General features: G+C 43.1%; 1 long non-coding RNA gene across 1 annotated transcript; it reads left to right on the forward strand.

The window, feature by feature from the left end:
• The first annotated feature begins 7,385 nt into the window (after positions 1 to 7,385).
• LOC134486830 (uncharacterized) lies at positions 7,386 to 13,589 on the forward strand. The gene is made up of 2 exons (XR_015686113.1): positions 7,386 to 7,860; positions 12,576 to 13,589. It is a non-coding gene; the product is annotated as an uncharacterized LOC134486830 (long non-coding RNA).
• The last annotated feature ends 2,618 nt before the right edge of the window (positions 13,590 to 16,207 follow it).

Below are 16,207 nucleotides of genomic sequence, written 5' to 3' on the forward strand. Positions count from 1 at the left end.
TCAGTCCAGAATAAAGTTTCTTTTCTCTTTTTCCTTGTATGAATTTCTATAGACAAAATAGAAGAAGTCAGTAATTATGTATTTAAGTACATTTATCAGAGGTAAAAACAAAACAAAAAAAGTGTTCTGTTAAAGTCCATGGTCCCCCTAAAGCAAAAATTGTCAAGATTAATGAGGAATTTTATTTTAACTACAAGTAAGGGGACTGGAGAGATGGTTCAGAGGTTAAGAGCCATGTTTCTTCTTCCAGAGAGCCTGAGTTCAATTCCCAGAACAACATGGTGACTCACAGCCATCTATGCTGAGATCTGATGCTGTCTTCTGACATCCAGGCAGAAAAAGAGAACACTCATGTACAATAAATGGATAGATAGATAGATAGATAGATAGATAGATAGATAGATAGACCTTTAAAAACTGCAAGTAAGTTTCACACATTAAAGAGCTTAAAATAGGGGTTGGGGATTTAGCTCAGGGGTAGAGCGCTTGCCTAGGAAGCGCAAGGCCCTGGGTTCGGTCCCCAGCTCCAAAAAAAAAAAGAACCAAAAAAAAAGAGCTTAAAATAATAAATTTGAAAGATACGTATCAGAGATTCATCTCAATGTTAAGTACCTGCCTAGTATCTAGGATCCTAAATAATATCTGTAGTGTTGAAAGAAATTCAGTATCAATGAAGTAAACAAAAACCAGGAAGACCCAATATGACTAGTACTGTTATCACAGCACTGATGCAGTTTTATGTGTGAACATTTACATTTGTGTGTAGGGACATGGGCGAGCATGCATGCAATGTGCATGTATGTGCACATACATACATATGGAGGGTAGAGGTTGATGTTGAGAATCATCTCCCATTGCTTTTCCACATTATTCATTGAGTCAGGTACTTAATCAAACCCAGAGCTCCCCAATAAGACTAGTCTTGATCTGGGGATCCCCTGCCTAAGCCTACCCATCCTGGAATTACTGTATACCCACCTGGCATTGTACACAGATTCCTAAGGATCTGAGCTCTGGCTCTCATGTTTTGACAGCAAGTGCTTTTACTGCCATTAGATCTCTTTAACCCCATATTGTACACAACCAATCTTCCTACACTATCCTTCTATATAAACCCTATTCTATATAAGAAATTACCCTGTCAGTAATAAATTCTGCAGGTAAAATGTTTCTCCCCCTGGTTCCCACATTCTCATAAATGAGCTGAGCAAGCATAGAACATTAGGCAAATAACCCCATTTGGCCAAAAGACTTGCTATATCTCTATCACATCTGGAGATAATGATGAGAAATCTGTAAGAATATCTTTTATTTTCCTGATGCAATTGTCATCTCTGAAGCTTACTGCCTTCATCTGCTAACCTAGGCCTAGTCCTAGAAGCTTCTAACTTCCATACGATCTCATCTAGTTCTAAAATGTTTTCAGCCTCTGAGACTTTCTGTTGAATAAGCTCACCCTTTCTTGTTCTTTCCAGTCTCTGGCTGACTGATTCAACTCAGCTGTTCTTGCTCTGACTCCTCTCCAAGGTGATTGATTCAATCTGACTTCTCTCCTCTCTGCCTTTCCTGATTTGCTCTGTTTGACCTCAAACTAACTCTGGTAATCTAATCTTCTCGCTCCTTCTCATTTTTTGGTTCATTCTGTCTTCACCTGTGTCTACCTTGTTCCCCAACCTGTCTCTATGAAACTCTCCTGATAAAACTGCCACCATCTTTTTTTTTCTCTGCACTGCTCTCCCTCAAGTAGCCTCTCTTTCCTCTCTGTTCTTCGTGAGTTGGGCATGACAATCAAAAACAATGACTTTATGAAATTCATAGGCAAATGGATGGAACTGCAAAACATCATCCTGAGTGAGGTAACCCAATCACAGAAAAACACACATGGTATGCACTCACTGATAAGTGGCTATTAGCCCAAATGCTTGAATTACCCTAGATGCACAGAACACATGAAACTCAAGAAGGATGACCAAAATGCAAATGCTTCACTCCTTCTTTAAAAGGGGAACAAGAAAACCCTTGGCAGGGAATAGGGAGGCAAAGTTTTGAACAGAGGCAGAAGGAACACCCATTCAGAGCCTGCCCCACATGTGACCCATACATATACAGCCACCCAATTAGATAAGATGGATGAAGAAAGAAGTGCAGGCCGACAGGAACCGGATATAGATCTCTCCTGAGAGACACAGCCAGAATACAGCAAATACATAGGCAAATGCCAGCAGCAAACCACTGAACTGAGATCGGGACCCCCATTGAAGGAATCAGAGAAAGGTCTGGAAGAGCTTGAAGGGGCTCGAGACCTCATATGAACAACAATGCCAACAAACCAGAGCTTCCAGGGACTAAGCCACTACCCAAAGACTATACATGGACTGACCCTGGGCTCCAAACTCATAGGTAGCAATGAATAGCCTAGTAAGAGCACCAGTGAAAGGGGAAGCCCTTGGTCCTGCCAAGACTGAACCCCCAGTGAACATGATTGTAGAGGGGAGGGTGGTAATGGGGGGAGGATGGGGAGGGGAGCACCAGTGGAAGGGGAAGCCCTTGGTCCTGCCAAGACTGAACCCCCAGTGAACATCATTGTGGAGGGGAGGGTGGTAATGAGGGGAGGATGGGGAGGGGAACACCCATATAGAAGGGGAGGGGTAGGGGTTAGGGGTATGTTGGCCCAGAAACCGGGAAGGGGAATAATAATCGAAATGTAAATAAGAAATACTCAAGTTAATAAAGATTTAAAAAAAAAAGAGTTGGGCATGTCCTGTTCTGACAAATATTTCTCTAATTTATCACTTTGTCTGCCACTCAATAAGACATCACTCTCAAACATGGATGCTTCCTTCTACAGACTAACTTTGTCTTCATTGTTTGGAATTAAAGGTGTGTATTTAGGGCATGTCTATATTCCAGCCAGAAGGATTAAAGGTTGTCAGAACCCACCATAGGACAAGCTAATAAATAGCAGGTGATCCTCCTGAGATAAGTTTGCTTTGGATTAATAAATAATCCATGACAGAATTGTTCCTATAAGCAAGACACAGGAGAAAATCATTTTAGGGAAGATTCTTGATATTTATATGCTTTTCCTGTTGTTATTAAACATATATAACAATCACTAGGCATTAATCTACCCTTTTGAGCAGATCTCTGCAGATCTATGAAGATATACTGTCTTGTAGTGATGCTATATAGACAAATAGATGACTTCTTAATTCGTAATGATGATCCCATAAGAATTCCTAAAATTATATCAGCATTTATTAGGCTCTTTTATAATGGAACTGCTATTAAGTCCTCTCTGATAGTCAAACCTGCAATGAGAAGTCTGCCAGTATCCAAGTGACACCAGTTAATTGCTTCTACTCCTCAGAGCACATTCCAAAAGGTTGTAAAACCATTAAACAAAAATGGAACAAATGGTTTAATATAGGTGCTAGGACACAAAATATAATATTGACTGAGTTTATCTATACAAAACATCACGAATAAGTTAGTTATGCTTTTTAACTCTCCATGAACCTGTGGAGCTGTGACAGTTGATGAATGTTTAGGCAGATAATTACTCCTAATGGAAACGCATGTAAACATTATGTTGTAAACTTCTTATTCAATTTATGATTTTAATTTATGTGTAAGCTTGTGATGAACTTTTTACCATGTGATCATGTATTCTAAAAGATGTATAAGTGCTGAAGAAAGAGAAAAGAGCATCATTATCATTCTAGTTTCCCCATTTTTCTTTTTGTTTTTTTCACTTTTTTTTTCCATCTTTATTAACAGATATTTCTTATTTACATTTCAATTGTTATTCCCTTTCCCGGTCTCCGGGTCAACATCCCCCTAACCCCTCCTCCTCCCCTTCTATATGGAGTTCCCCTCCCAACCCTCTCCCCATTACCGCCCTCTCCCCAATAATCACCCTCCCTCCCACGGGATTTGGGTTGCAGGGAGCTGTTTGTCTGGGTCCCTTCAGATGCGGGCGGTGTCTCTCCCCATTTTTCTTAGCTTTCATAGGAAACTTTTTACAACTTAGGAATAAACGCTAAATTCACTTTTCAAGGTGTCCCTTTTTCTTCCTGTGACTCCAACTAGCAGGCTGAAAGTGAGAGCTGCACAATTCCTGTGGGGTTAGAACAAAGGCTACTTTATTTAATCTCCTGCTGTTTTAGGATAAGGTGCTAAATGCCAGAGACTTCCGGTTTTGTCCTCCATAATTTAAATACTGGGATTAACTATGTGCCACAAAGCCCAGATGTTTCTTGATTTTTGTTGATTTCTCTGAACTAAGAATACTAATACCTGACATACTTTATCAAAAGTTGTCCCGCGCGCGACTTTTCGCCGGCAAGGAGCACGCGGACATTAGAAATCCTTACTGTGACCACTTTATTAATCTTAGAAGAGGAAAAGCCACGCCGCGCCAACATGGGGCGCTTATAAAACCCTCGTGCAGCGCACCCACACCTGATTGGTTGTTACCCATGATCTCATAAGGCACGCCCCGGAGTGGGCAAAGACCTGGCACGAAGGCACTCTTGCACATGCGCACAGTTAACTACCTGAAAGGGGGGCCGGCTGGCGCGGCGAAGGTTGGCGCCATCTTGTAATGGCGGAGTCTATCCTGACCTACCACGTGGGGCGCAGTGGAAGACTGCGCCATCTAGTGGTGGTGAACGTATTGCGGCCCTCTACATCTCACCCTTATAATTTATATAATTTTATAGCAGAAATGATCACCCTATCGCGTGCAATGAGGAAACCTCAGCGATGTGCAAGGGCTGATCAAAGGAACACTGAGTCTCTCTCAATCCCAGTGTAATGGATCCACAGATCCATGGGGTGCAGGAGCAGAGAACTCAGATACAGAGAGTATCCCTCTCCTCCCAGTGCAATGGACCCACAGATCCATGGGGTGCAGGAGCAGGGAACTCAGATACAGAGTAAATCCTGAACAAGATAACCAAATTCCAGGTGAGGCCCTTTGTACAATGGCCACAAGTGTTTGAGTGATAACGGCCTTGTCACATTACTGTTGAGATCTGAGTTTGTAAACCAACCATGGTATGAATACTGATCCACAGCATAGGGCTGCATCAAACAGAGCCACTCCCGATAAGTAGTGGGCACCTCATATGGTCCTCCTCAGCTGTTACCACCAAGGACCGTAGTCAAGCTGTTCTTATAATAAAATTTAGAATTCCCAATTGTTAGTAACTACTCTAGAAAGTTCACCCACTGTACTTGTCTAACAATAGATTGGGGGAGGATAACTCCAGACACTGCAGACACAATGTCTGCAGCAGTAATGGCTGCTACAATAGCAGTGAAAGCGTCAAGGTCTTTTCCAGGACAGTTCAGGATCAGTCATTCTTCTCTGAAACAACCAGCAGACAATGGAACCATTTCTGAGATCTGTATAACCAGGACAGAGTTCTCCAGTCTACTGTAGCTTTACGCAAGTAGCATTTCTGTAAAGCTACAGACTGCAAAATGACAACACAAGTTACCAGTTAAGGCAGCAAGAGTCACCAGGGAAATGAAAGGACAGGGGTAACAGCTGGAGTCCAGTCTTCTCCAGGAAGCAGCAGTGTACAGAGTCTGATCGTAGGCCACAGTGGGACGGGAACACAAGCAGCGGTAACACTGACTGCAGCAACGGCAAAATCTCTGTGATGACAAAGGATGAAGGGGAATCTTCTATCTTCCTCTCAGGGCAGAGGAATGACTCCAGGGACCCGAACCAGGAGAGCTGAATAACCTGGATCAGCAAGTCTCAGCAACCACCCAGGCAGCTGGCACACTCTTATAGCATCCTGTAGAAAAAACACAAACATTCCCTCTTCCCCATATAAAATATCTGGACAGGAACATGTCAATAAGTGGATCTCTCTATTTCACCTAGGCAGAAGTATGTCTAGTTGTAGGGTGCCATAAACTTTGGCATCCAAATTTTTAAAATTGAAATAAAAGGAGCATTATTTAGCATACATGGATAACTCCCCCTTTATTTATTAAGATATAGTAAAGATATTATTTATTAAGGTAAGTCCTCGAGGATTAAGTTGAGGACACTGAGCACTTGTATTTATAAATTGACTTGTATATCAAATTATCGTTTTTAGCATTATTGTTTTGGATATATAAAGAATGAGATTTTTTGACTAATTGTTCTTATGTAAGGCCTATAATCTGTCTGGAATCTTGTCCTCCCTTGTTAAGGAGCCCAGGCAATCCAGTTTGAGTTCTTAAATGTCCTATAAAGGAACAGTATATAGTGTTCTTAACCACTAAGCCATTTTTCTAGCACCTCACAAACTTTATTTATCTAAACATAAGCATTAATTAGAAGTGTCAAATCTTGTAGATATTGTCCAGATTCAGTCTTACTAGAAATCCCTGAGCTGGCAGGGTGAAGCTGGGAGTTGAAAGTAAACAAATGGAGTCTTCCTCTTTTCTTGAGGGTGTGTTATCAACTCCATTAACATTTTCAAAGAGCTGGGTCTATGGTTTTGTTTAGTTATCTGAGCCAGAGCACTGAAAGGACAGTGAGTTGTCAGACAATTTACACTGAAATCACTCACTGATTTTAAGTAGAAAACTTGTCTCTAATAAAGCATTAAGTAATTGAAATCAATTGTAAACCACAAGCTACACATTGGCTATCAGTATATGAATAGAAAGCTTGATTTTTTAACATATTAAAAACAGCGGCTGGGGTTGGGGATTTAGCTCAGTGGTAGAGCGCTTGCCTAGGAAGCGCAAGGCCCTGGGTTCGGTCCCCAGCTCTGAAAAAAAAAGAACCAAAAAAAAAAAAAAAAAAAAAAAAAAAAAAAAAAAAAACAGCGGCTAAAGCATGGAATTTAATAATCTGTGTTGAAGCAATAGAAACTCAAGAGAATAAACAAGTGATCCAATCATACCTGTAGCCTTTTCATTAGATGAACCACCTATAAATACAGTAAGCGCATTTCCTATGGGTTGTGTGTACAAATATATAGGAAGTACAAAAGCATGTAAAGAGTAAAATTATCAATTTTGTCTGAAAAATTTGTATATGTAATAGGCCAAATATCAATATTTAGTAGTAACCAATTAACTGTTGTTTGGAATAAGATATGTTTTACCAGGTTTCTTTTTTAAAATACTTCTATGACTCTAGTCTACAGTTCTGTATTAACACAACTGAAGCTTTATCTCCAATGTGTATAACAAAGACCTAAGTCCTCTGGTAAGGTGAGGTACTTAGCCAATTAACATATCTTTAGAAGCTTAAAATTAGCTTTAAATGTTCTTATCTGGAGTAGTGTAACAGCTACTCCCCAAATATTAAAGCTCATTTTGAGAGCAAAGTTTGTAGTAAAAATTTTCCATATACATTGTGAAGGATTAAAAATTAATAATAAGCCGCCTAGCTACCCAAAAAGAAGAGGTAGGGTCTGTGAGAACATGAACTTTTCACCCCTCCCTTGCTGTACAATGGTTCCCGGAACATTCTTGCATGAAAAGTTTCCTGGAACAGCCACAATGACCCATAGCCTCCGGCCACAATGGTCCAATGGCCCTGAAAATGTCACTACCCCTAATCACAATGTCACAAAGTCCTGGGTGTGTTGCCTAGTGTTACACATGACTAGCATATGACCTAAATGTATGGGCAGTTTGTGGTTTTGGAATTCCCCTCCTCCCTCCCTCTTGATCCCCCTGGTTTGTGGTTTTTTCCTTTATAAGCTCTGTGAAAATTCAGGTCGGGGTCGAACTCCTCTACTCCCTGTGTGGTGTATGAGTCTCGACCCCAGCATGCTGGCCTGAGCTCTCGTTTCATCTCGCCTACAATAAATCTTCCTCGTGTGATTGCAGCAGGTCGGTGTCTGTGTCCTACTGGGTGCTCGTCTTTCCCGAGACTTGAGTGGGGGGCTCCCTTCGGGGGTCTTTCATTTGGGGGCTCGTCCGGGATCTGCGTGACCACCCAGGGGTCCTAGACCCACTTGGAGGTAAGATTCTCTGTTTTATCTCAGCGCTGTGTCTGGGTCTGTGTCTATGTTCTGTCTGGGAATCTGGTGCGATCGCTGTTTCGGTTTTGCGGACGCTCAGTGAGACCGCGCTCCAGGAAGGAGAGCGGGGTGGATAGGGATAGACGTGTCCAGGTACCCACCGTCCGTTCGCCCTGGGAGACGTCCCAGGAGGACAAGGGGGGACCAGGGACGCCTGGTGAACCCCATCTGATAGGTCCAGAGGAGACTTTACTCCTTGACGACCGGTTTGTTAGGCAAGGTCTGCGACCTGCCGATCAGTTTCAGTGCCTCTGGTCGACACGAAGTCGACGTCGGTTTTGTTTTCTTTTTTCTCTTTTGTTTGTGCTCGTGTGTGTGAGTGTGTGTGAATTAAGTCCTGTAGTCTGTGTTTTTCGGTACCGGTTTAAGGTCTTAGTGCACTGTCTGGGCAGATGAAGGATTCCTGCCCTGTGCACGAGAGTCTTAGTGCACTGTCTGGGCAGAAGAAGGTTTCCTGCCCTGTGCACGGGTGGAAGAAGGTTCCCCACCCCGAAATGGCGCCTGGGAGTAGATGAAGGATTCCTACTCCGAATAGTCTTTTTCTTTCTTTTTTTCCTTTTTAGAAAGCGCACCGGGGGACGCCCCAATCGCGCAGGCTCTGGGACTCGTGAGAGACGTTCCACGAGTCAGCCTTTGTTGGGTCCTGGCTCTGGGACGCGTGAGAAACGTTCCTCGAGCCGAATTTTGTCGGGAGGACCCGGCAACGGACAGTCAAAAAGATCTGACTGTGACTTTGGAGGTCGAGTTCGGCTGCCTATTTAAGTATAGGCACGGACAAGTGTGCTTAGATGTGTTAGTGTCTGTTGTCTGTATTCTGTTTCTGTGTTTGGTATCCCGGAAGCAGCTAAGGTTAAGCTGCAGTTTGGGCCAGGTACTGAAGGTACCAGGCATCTGTGGAAATTGGTTATAGGATGCTTTGTCTTGGTCTTGTTTGTCTGGATTGTTTTCTGTGGTATTGTCCAGTGTTTTTTTTGACTTTTGTTTCGTGTTTGAATTTGGACTGACGACCGTGTTTAAAATCTTGGACTGACGACTGTGTTTGAAATCATGAAACTGTTTGCTTTGTTCGTCGAAGAGTTTTACTTGGTCCCCTTAACGCTTAGTGAGTAAGAAACTTAATTTTGTAGACCCCGCTCTAGTGGCAGTGTGTTGGTTGATAGCCAAAGTTAATTTTTAAAACATAGTGTTTTGGGGGTTGGGGATTTAGCTCAGTGGTAGAGCTCTTGCCTAGCAAGCGCAAGGCCCTGGGTTCGGTCCCCAGCTCTGAAAAAAGGAAAGAAAAACAAAACAAAAACATAGTGTTTTATCTGTGCTTATGCTCGCAGCCAGCTGTGATGAACTGGGAAAGATTTAAATTTTGCTTGGGAGCAAAGAATCTTAAAGGCAGAGTTTCAGCCGGTATGACACGTAGTGCATAACTGCCTAAAAGATCAAAAATGCTGTTAACAGGCTAAAAAAAAAAAAAAAAAAAAAAAAAAGGGACAGGCTGTGTTAGAAATGCTACAGGAAGAATAATCTAAAAAGGCTGAGAGCTAGGTGGGGCTATAAGGAAAACAAGAATAGGAAAGGAATTTCTGACATTTGCTCACAGTAGGAGAGCACTCATTTAGAGAAGTTCTTTAAGGAAGCCTGCCTTATCTGCTGTCTTTATTCCAAGGGAGGAGTCAGTCTCCAGCACTAAATTACTTGGCGGTAGCCAAGGTCAGGATTAATGTTTTCTTTTCCTTGGCCCCTTTAAACCCAGTGAGACAGTTTGGTAAAGGGCTACTACTGAGGTCCTGATAGCCCCAGGTGAACTGGTTACAATTCTTTTATCAGCCCCCTGGCATCTAGCACCCAGGTTCTAACCATCTCTCCATCCTTTTGTTATTAGTTGTTACTAGAAGCCTAGTGTCATTTGGAGGCTGGTTCTCTTGAGAGGCAAAGCCATGGAGCTGACACTGACAATGGCCTTTTTGTTCCAAGAAAGGCCTCCTGGTTTAGCTGTGTGACTAAATGCTGTTTGCCCTCTTCGGTAGACTCTATTCTCAAGATTCTCTTGTTTTCTCACCATCCCATTTGATATGCTTGTTAGTAACTGTTACAGGTCTTCTTTACCACCGATGAAAGACGGAATCCTACTGGAGACCAGAAAAAAATGTTCCAGACACGGATAGAAGGCCCTCACTTCTGCCTGCTCTCTTCAGACGCCTGAAGGTAGGGAGTGCCAGGTCTGCCCCCAGGCTCCAAGGGTCGGTCTCCTAGGGGCTGGAAAATGCCCCACCAATCTGGCTAAGATAAGGAAAAGATATGAAGAGAAAGTTACAGAAACTTGAAGGGTTAAGCTAAGTCGCTGAGAGAGTTATTGTAAGTTGATGCATGGTTCAGGGTCTGTGCAGAAAAGTGGACAGCACCTAATAGCTGTAGAAGAAGATGCAGAGAGACAGAAAAAAAAAAGAAAGAAAGAAAGAAAGAAGGTAAAAAGAGCAGGAAGCTAGGGAAGAAAAGAGACTAAAAGAAGAGGAAATTAGAGAGCTAAAGAGAGATAAAAGACAAGAGAGGAACATATACTGGCCACAGTAGTTAGGGAACCTAGGAAGACAGTACCTGGCAACAGAAGAGAATTCCTGGCTAAAGATCAGTGTGCCTAATGCAAAGAAGAAGAAAAAAAGACACTGGGTCAGGGACTGCCCCAGAAAGAACAAGAGGGGACACTGGAGAGCCTCTTGGTCCTAGAGTGCTGGCTATGTACAGAGATAGAAGGGAAGTGTGGATGCAGGGACCCAATGCTCTGTGCTCCTATGCCCCCCTCCAGTGGGCCAATATCCAAAGACCTTGGGTACAGGGGCCTACTGGCAACAAACAATACTTATGGACTGCCCGAAGAACAGTGGACCTTGGCGTGGGCCGGGTAACCCACTAGTTCATAGTCATCCCTGACTGCCCCTATCCCTTGCTCATGAGAAAATTGCTCTCCAAAATGGCTTGCGTGGGCTGAAATGGCTGGGTGAGGCCATGTGTATGCATATCTACAGACTGTGTATGCGGAGCTTAAGACCTGTCTCAGTGCACCAGTACCTGATGCTGGGAGATGAATGGCTTAGCGCTGTTCTACTTGGAACATATCACTCCTGCCAGCCGGGCACTAACAATTATCACCCAATCCAGGACTTAAACTGTGATAGAGTGGCTGATGTTCTGCCTTTGAATAGAGTGTCCCAAAAGATGGGACCACTGGTCAGCTGCCATGGACTAGATTCTCCACCGGTTGGGGACAATCTGGTCACCTTGCTGCCCAATCCGGACCTGGAGCCACCACAGCACGAGTGTCAAGTACTGGCAGAAGCCCATGGGTGGAAGAAAGACCTCTGCGACTGGCTGATTGACCCCTGCTGAAAGCCGAGGACCTTGTCCACAGACGGGAACAGTTCTCTTCATGAATGAAGGTCAGAGACAAGTGGGTGCTGCCATGGTGGACAATACAATGTCATCTGGGATGGCTGAACCTCTACCCCCCCCAGTACATCAGCACTGCAGATGCCTTTACCATCTCTTGGATGCCCTGGTGAAGCCAACAACTGTGAGTACTATTCATTGCTCAGGATATCAGGAGGGAAGAGATTCAGTGACATGGGGCAATAACGAAGCAGATAAAGTGGCTCGAAAAATGGTTATGCAGGAGCCCATCCTGGTTGCAGGCCTGCAAGAGACAGCCACTGGGAACTGGGATCGGACTAAGGGATGGCCTCACTTAGAAAAGGCCCAAATTGCTTAAAAGATAAAGGACAATGGCACATTGAGGGGAAAGCTATACTTCCCAGAGAACAAAGAAAAGACTCACTTTGCCAAATACAGAAATGGACTCAATTAGGAGATAAAAAGTTTGTCCAAGTAGTTAAGTGTATGTAATAGACTTTAAGATTTTAGCCAGAGAGGCAGTAGAAAGTATAAGGTATGTCAATAAGTGAATGCTTAGCAAGCAAACAGGGCAAAGAGACCTAGAGAGTTTGGTGAAAAGTCGAAGTGAACTTCACTGAGATAAAACCAGAAAAATATAATCACAAGTATCTCCTAGTGCTTGTAGATACTTTTTCAGGAATAGATAGAAGCTTTCCTCACCAAACAAGAGACGGCCTCTGCAATCATCAAGAAGATACTGGAAGAAATCTTCCTCCGATTTGGAATGCCCAAGGTAATCTGGTCAGACAATGGCCCTACTTTCGTTACCAAGGTAAGCCAGGGTGTGGCCAAGTATTTAGAGGTCGATTGGAAATTACATTGTATTTACAGACCTCAAAGTTCAGGACAGGTAGGGTAAATAAATAGAACTCTAAAAGAGACCCTGACCAAATTAACCATGGAGACTGGCACAGACTGGGTGACACTCCTTCCCTCTTGCTCTCTTCAGAGCAAGAAATACCCCTTCCAGATTCAGCCTTACCCCCTTTGAGATCTTATATGGGGCCTCAGCCCCCCTGACTGTATTAGATGATGTTACTGAACCAACATGTCATAGTGCCATAGTAATAATGATTTGTGTGCCAGGCTAAAAGACCTACAGGTGATACAGAAAGAAATCTGCTCACAGCTGACAGCAGCCTATGCCCCGGAGACCCCTGAGACATCCCATCAGTTCCAGGTTGCAGCTACACTGAGTCCAGACACTCGAGCCTCGCTGGAAAGGACCGTACCTGGTGCTGCTGACCACCCTGACAGCTGTCAATTCTCAGCCCTCACCAGCCGTGTACTAGCTGTTGGGGCTGAGAGCTGGGACCTAGAGGGAAATTCAGTCATGTTTGTCCTGGGTTCTATCAAGATAGGTGTGGGATAGGCTTGATTTCCATTACAAATGATGTAACATTGCATATGTTAGTACTCTTAACACTTCTTGGGACTGTGCCTCAGGGATCACAGTCCGTATAAGCTTAGAAGTTCTAAAAGCTAGTCATGACCTTGGTGGATAGGCTTGGATAGTGTCCAGGTTAGAATCCTCATGTTAAGACTACAATACCAAGCTGTTATGCTAGATGAAGCTGAGTTCTCCATGAAGTTCTAGGATTAGAACTATTAACAAAAAAAGAAGTGGGGAATGAAGGATTAAAAATTAATAATAAGCCGCCTAGCTACCCAAAAAGAAGAGGTAGGGTCTGTGAGAACATGAACTTTTCACCCCTCCCTTGCTGTACAATGGTTCCCGGAACATTCTTGCATGAAAAGTTTCCTGGAACAGCCACAATGACCCATAGCCTCCGGCCACAATGGTCCAATGGCCCTGAAAATGTCACTACCCCTAATCACAATGTCACAAAGTCCTGGGTGTGTTGCCTAGTGTTACACATGACTAGCATATGACCTAAATGTATGGGCAGTTTGTGGTTTTGGAATTCCCCTCCTCCCTCCCTCTTGATCCCCCTGGTTTGTGGTTTTTTCCTTTATAAGCTCTGTGAAAATTCAGGTCGGGGTCGAACTCCTCTACTCCCTGTGTGGTGTATGAGTCTCGACCCCAGCATGCTGGCCTGAGCTCTCGTTTCATCTCGCCTACAATAAATCTTCCTCGTGTGATTGCAGCAGGTCGGTGTCTGTGTCCTACTGGGTGCTCGTCTTTCCCGAGACTTGAGTGGGGGGCTCCCTTCGGGGGTCTTTCAATTGAAAGATTTAAGTTCTAACTTCTTACACTGAAGAAGCAACAAAATTATATAATATAAGGCTTTTAGCCATTCTTAATGATATCACTTTATGGGCTCTCTAAAACTATAAGCAAACTCACGAAATGAAAACTCACAATTGCTATGACGAAAACAAATTGTATAAAATCAATCCTCTAAATCTGTCTTGAAATGGCAGTTGGAGTAAGGAAACTGGCTGTAATGTTCTCACAAGTTCTAAAACCTCATCAATCCTTATAAATCCTGTAACAATCTCTACCTGTTTGATTTTTCCTTAATTAAAAATAAGTTTGAGTTAGTCAATGTAACACTGGCAATCCTAAACCACAATCTTTAAGTTCTCTTTGTAACACCAGAATACAGCCACGAGGTCACCTGAGTTCTGAGAACGTGACTAGACAGCTGTTCTCGGGGCAGTGGAAATTAGCATTAGAATACAGATAACTTCAGGGCAAGCCACAACTTTGGAAAGCAAAACTCAACCTCTAACAAACAATCTAGTCTCCAAAGCACCCCAGGTCTATCTATTATGTTACAAAGTTTGACTGTCAATTCTTACATTTGGACTCACAATGGTGTGGTCTCCAATACCTCAACAAGGGACAATGTCCTAAATTCTTTTAGAAACCCGGTTTCTAGGATAAGAGTTCCATAAAATATTACCTCAATTTAGACCTGTCTCCCTAGGTTGGCCCATGTCACACGCTATCTAGAATGACTCCATCCAGATTATCAGCTTTATGTCAACTTTCTGTTACCAATATTATACCTTTTTTTTTAATAATATAAAATGTATTGGAGTAACACTAACTAAACAAGTGAAAGATCAGTGTGCCAAGAATTTTAAGTTTTTCAAGAAGGAAGTCAAAGAAGACCTCAGAAAATGGAGAGATCTCCCAAGTTCATCGATTTGTAGAATTAACATACTAAAAATGTCCATCCTACCAAAATCGATCTGCAGGTTCAATGCAGTCTCCATCAATATTCCAACACAATTCTTCAAAGACATGGAAAGAGCAACGTTCAATTTACATGGAAAAAACTCAGAATAGTGAAAATAATTCTTTTTTTTTTTTTTATCAACTTGAGTATTTCTTATATACATTTCGAGTGTTATTCCCTTTCCCGGTTTCCGGGCAAACATCCCCCTCCCCCCTCCCCTTCCTTATGGGTGTTCCCCTCCCAACCCTCCCCCCATTACCGCCCTCCCCCCATAGACTAGTTCACTGGGGGTTCAGTCTTAGCAGGACCCAGGGCTTCCCCTTCCACTGGTGCTCTTACTAGGCTATTCATTGCTACCTATGGGGTCAGAGTCCAGGGTCAGTCCATGTATAGTCTTTAGGTAGTGGCTTAGTCCCTGGAAGCTCTGGTTGCTTGGCATTGTTGAACTTTTGGGGTCTCGAGCCCCTTCAAGCTCTTCCAGTTATTTCTCTGATTCCTTCAATAGGGGACCTATTCTCAGTTCAGTGGTTTGCTGCTGGCATTCGCCTCTGTATTTGCTGTATTCTGGCTGTGTCTCTCAGGAGCGATCTACATCCGGCTCCTGTCGGTCTGCACTTCATTGCTTCATCCATCTTGTCTAATTGGGTGGCTGTATATGTATGGGCCACATGTGGGGCAGGCTCTGAATGGGTGTTCCTTCAGTCTCTGTTTTAATCTTTGCCTCTCCCTTCCCTGCCAAGGGTATTCTTTTTCCTCATTTAAAGAAGGAGTGAAGCATTCACATTTTGATCATCCGTCTTGAGTTTCGTTTGTTCTAGGGATCTAGGGTAATTCAAGCATTTGGGCTAATAGCCACTTATCAATGAGTGCATACCATGTATGTCTTTCTGTGATTGGGTTAGCTCACTCAGGATGATATTTTCCAGTTCCAACCATTTGCCTACGAATTTCATAAACTCGTTGTTTTTGAGAGCTGAGTAATATTCCATTGTGTAGATGTACCACATTTTCTGTATCCATTCCTCTGTTGAAGGGCATCTGGGTTCTTTCCATTTTCTGGCTATTATAAATAAGGCTGCGATGAACATAGTGGAGCACGTGTCTCTTTTATATGTTGAGGCATCTTTTGGGTATATGCCCAAGAGAGGTATAGCTGGATCCTCAGGCAGTTCAATGTCCAATTTTCTGAGGAACCTCCAGACTGATTTCCAGAATGGTTTTACCAGTCTGCAATCCCACCAACAATGGAGGAGTGTTCCTCTTTCTCCACATCCTCGCCAGCATCTGCTGTCACCTGAGTTTTTGATCTTAGCCAATCGCACTGGTGTGAGGTGAAATCTCAGGGTTGTTTTGATTTGCATTTCCCTTATGACTAAAGATGTTGAACATTTCTTTAGGTGTTTCTCAGCCATTCGGCATTCCTCAGCTGTGAATTCTTTGTTTAGCTCTGAACCCCATTTTTTAATAGGGTTATTTGTTTCCCTGCGGTCTAACTTCTTGAGTTCTTTGTATATTTTGGATATAAGGCCTCTATCTGTTGTAGGATTGGTAAAGATCTTTTCCCAATCT

This window comes from Rattus norvegicus, chromosome 4 (assembly GCF_021556685.1).
Source record: "Rattus norvegicus strain SHRSP/BbbUtx chromosome 4, alternate assembly SHRSP_T2T, whole genome shotgun sequence".
Classification (NCBI taxonomy): Eukaryota; Metazoa; Chordata; class Mammalia; order Rodentia; family Muridae; genus Rattus; species Rattus norvegicus.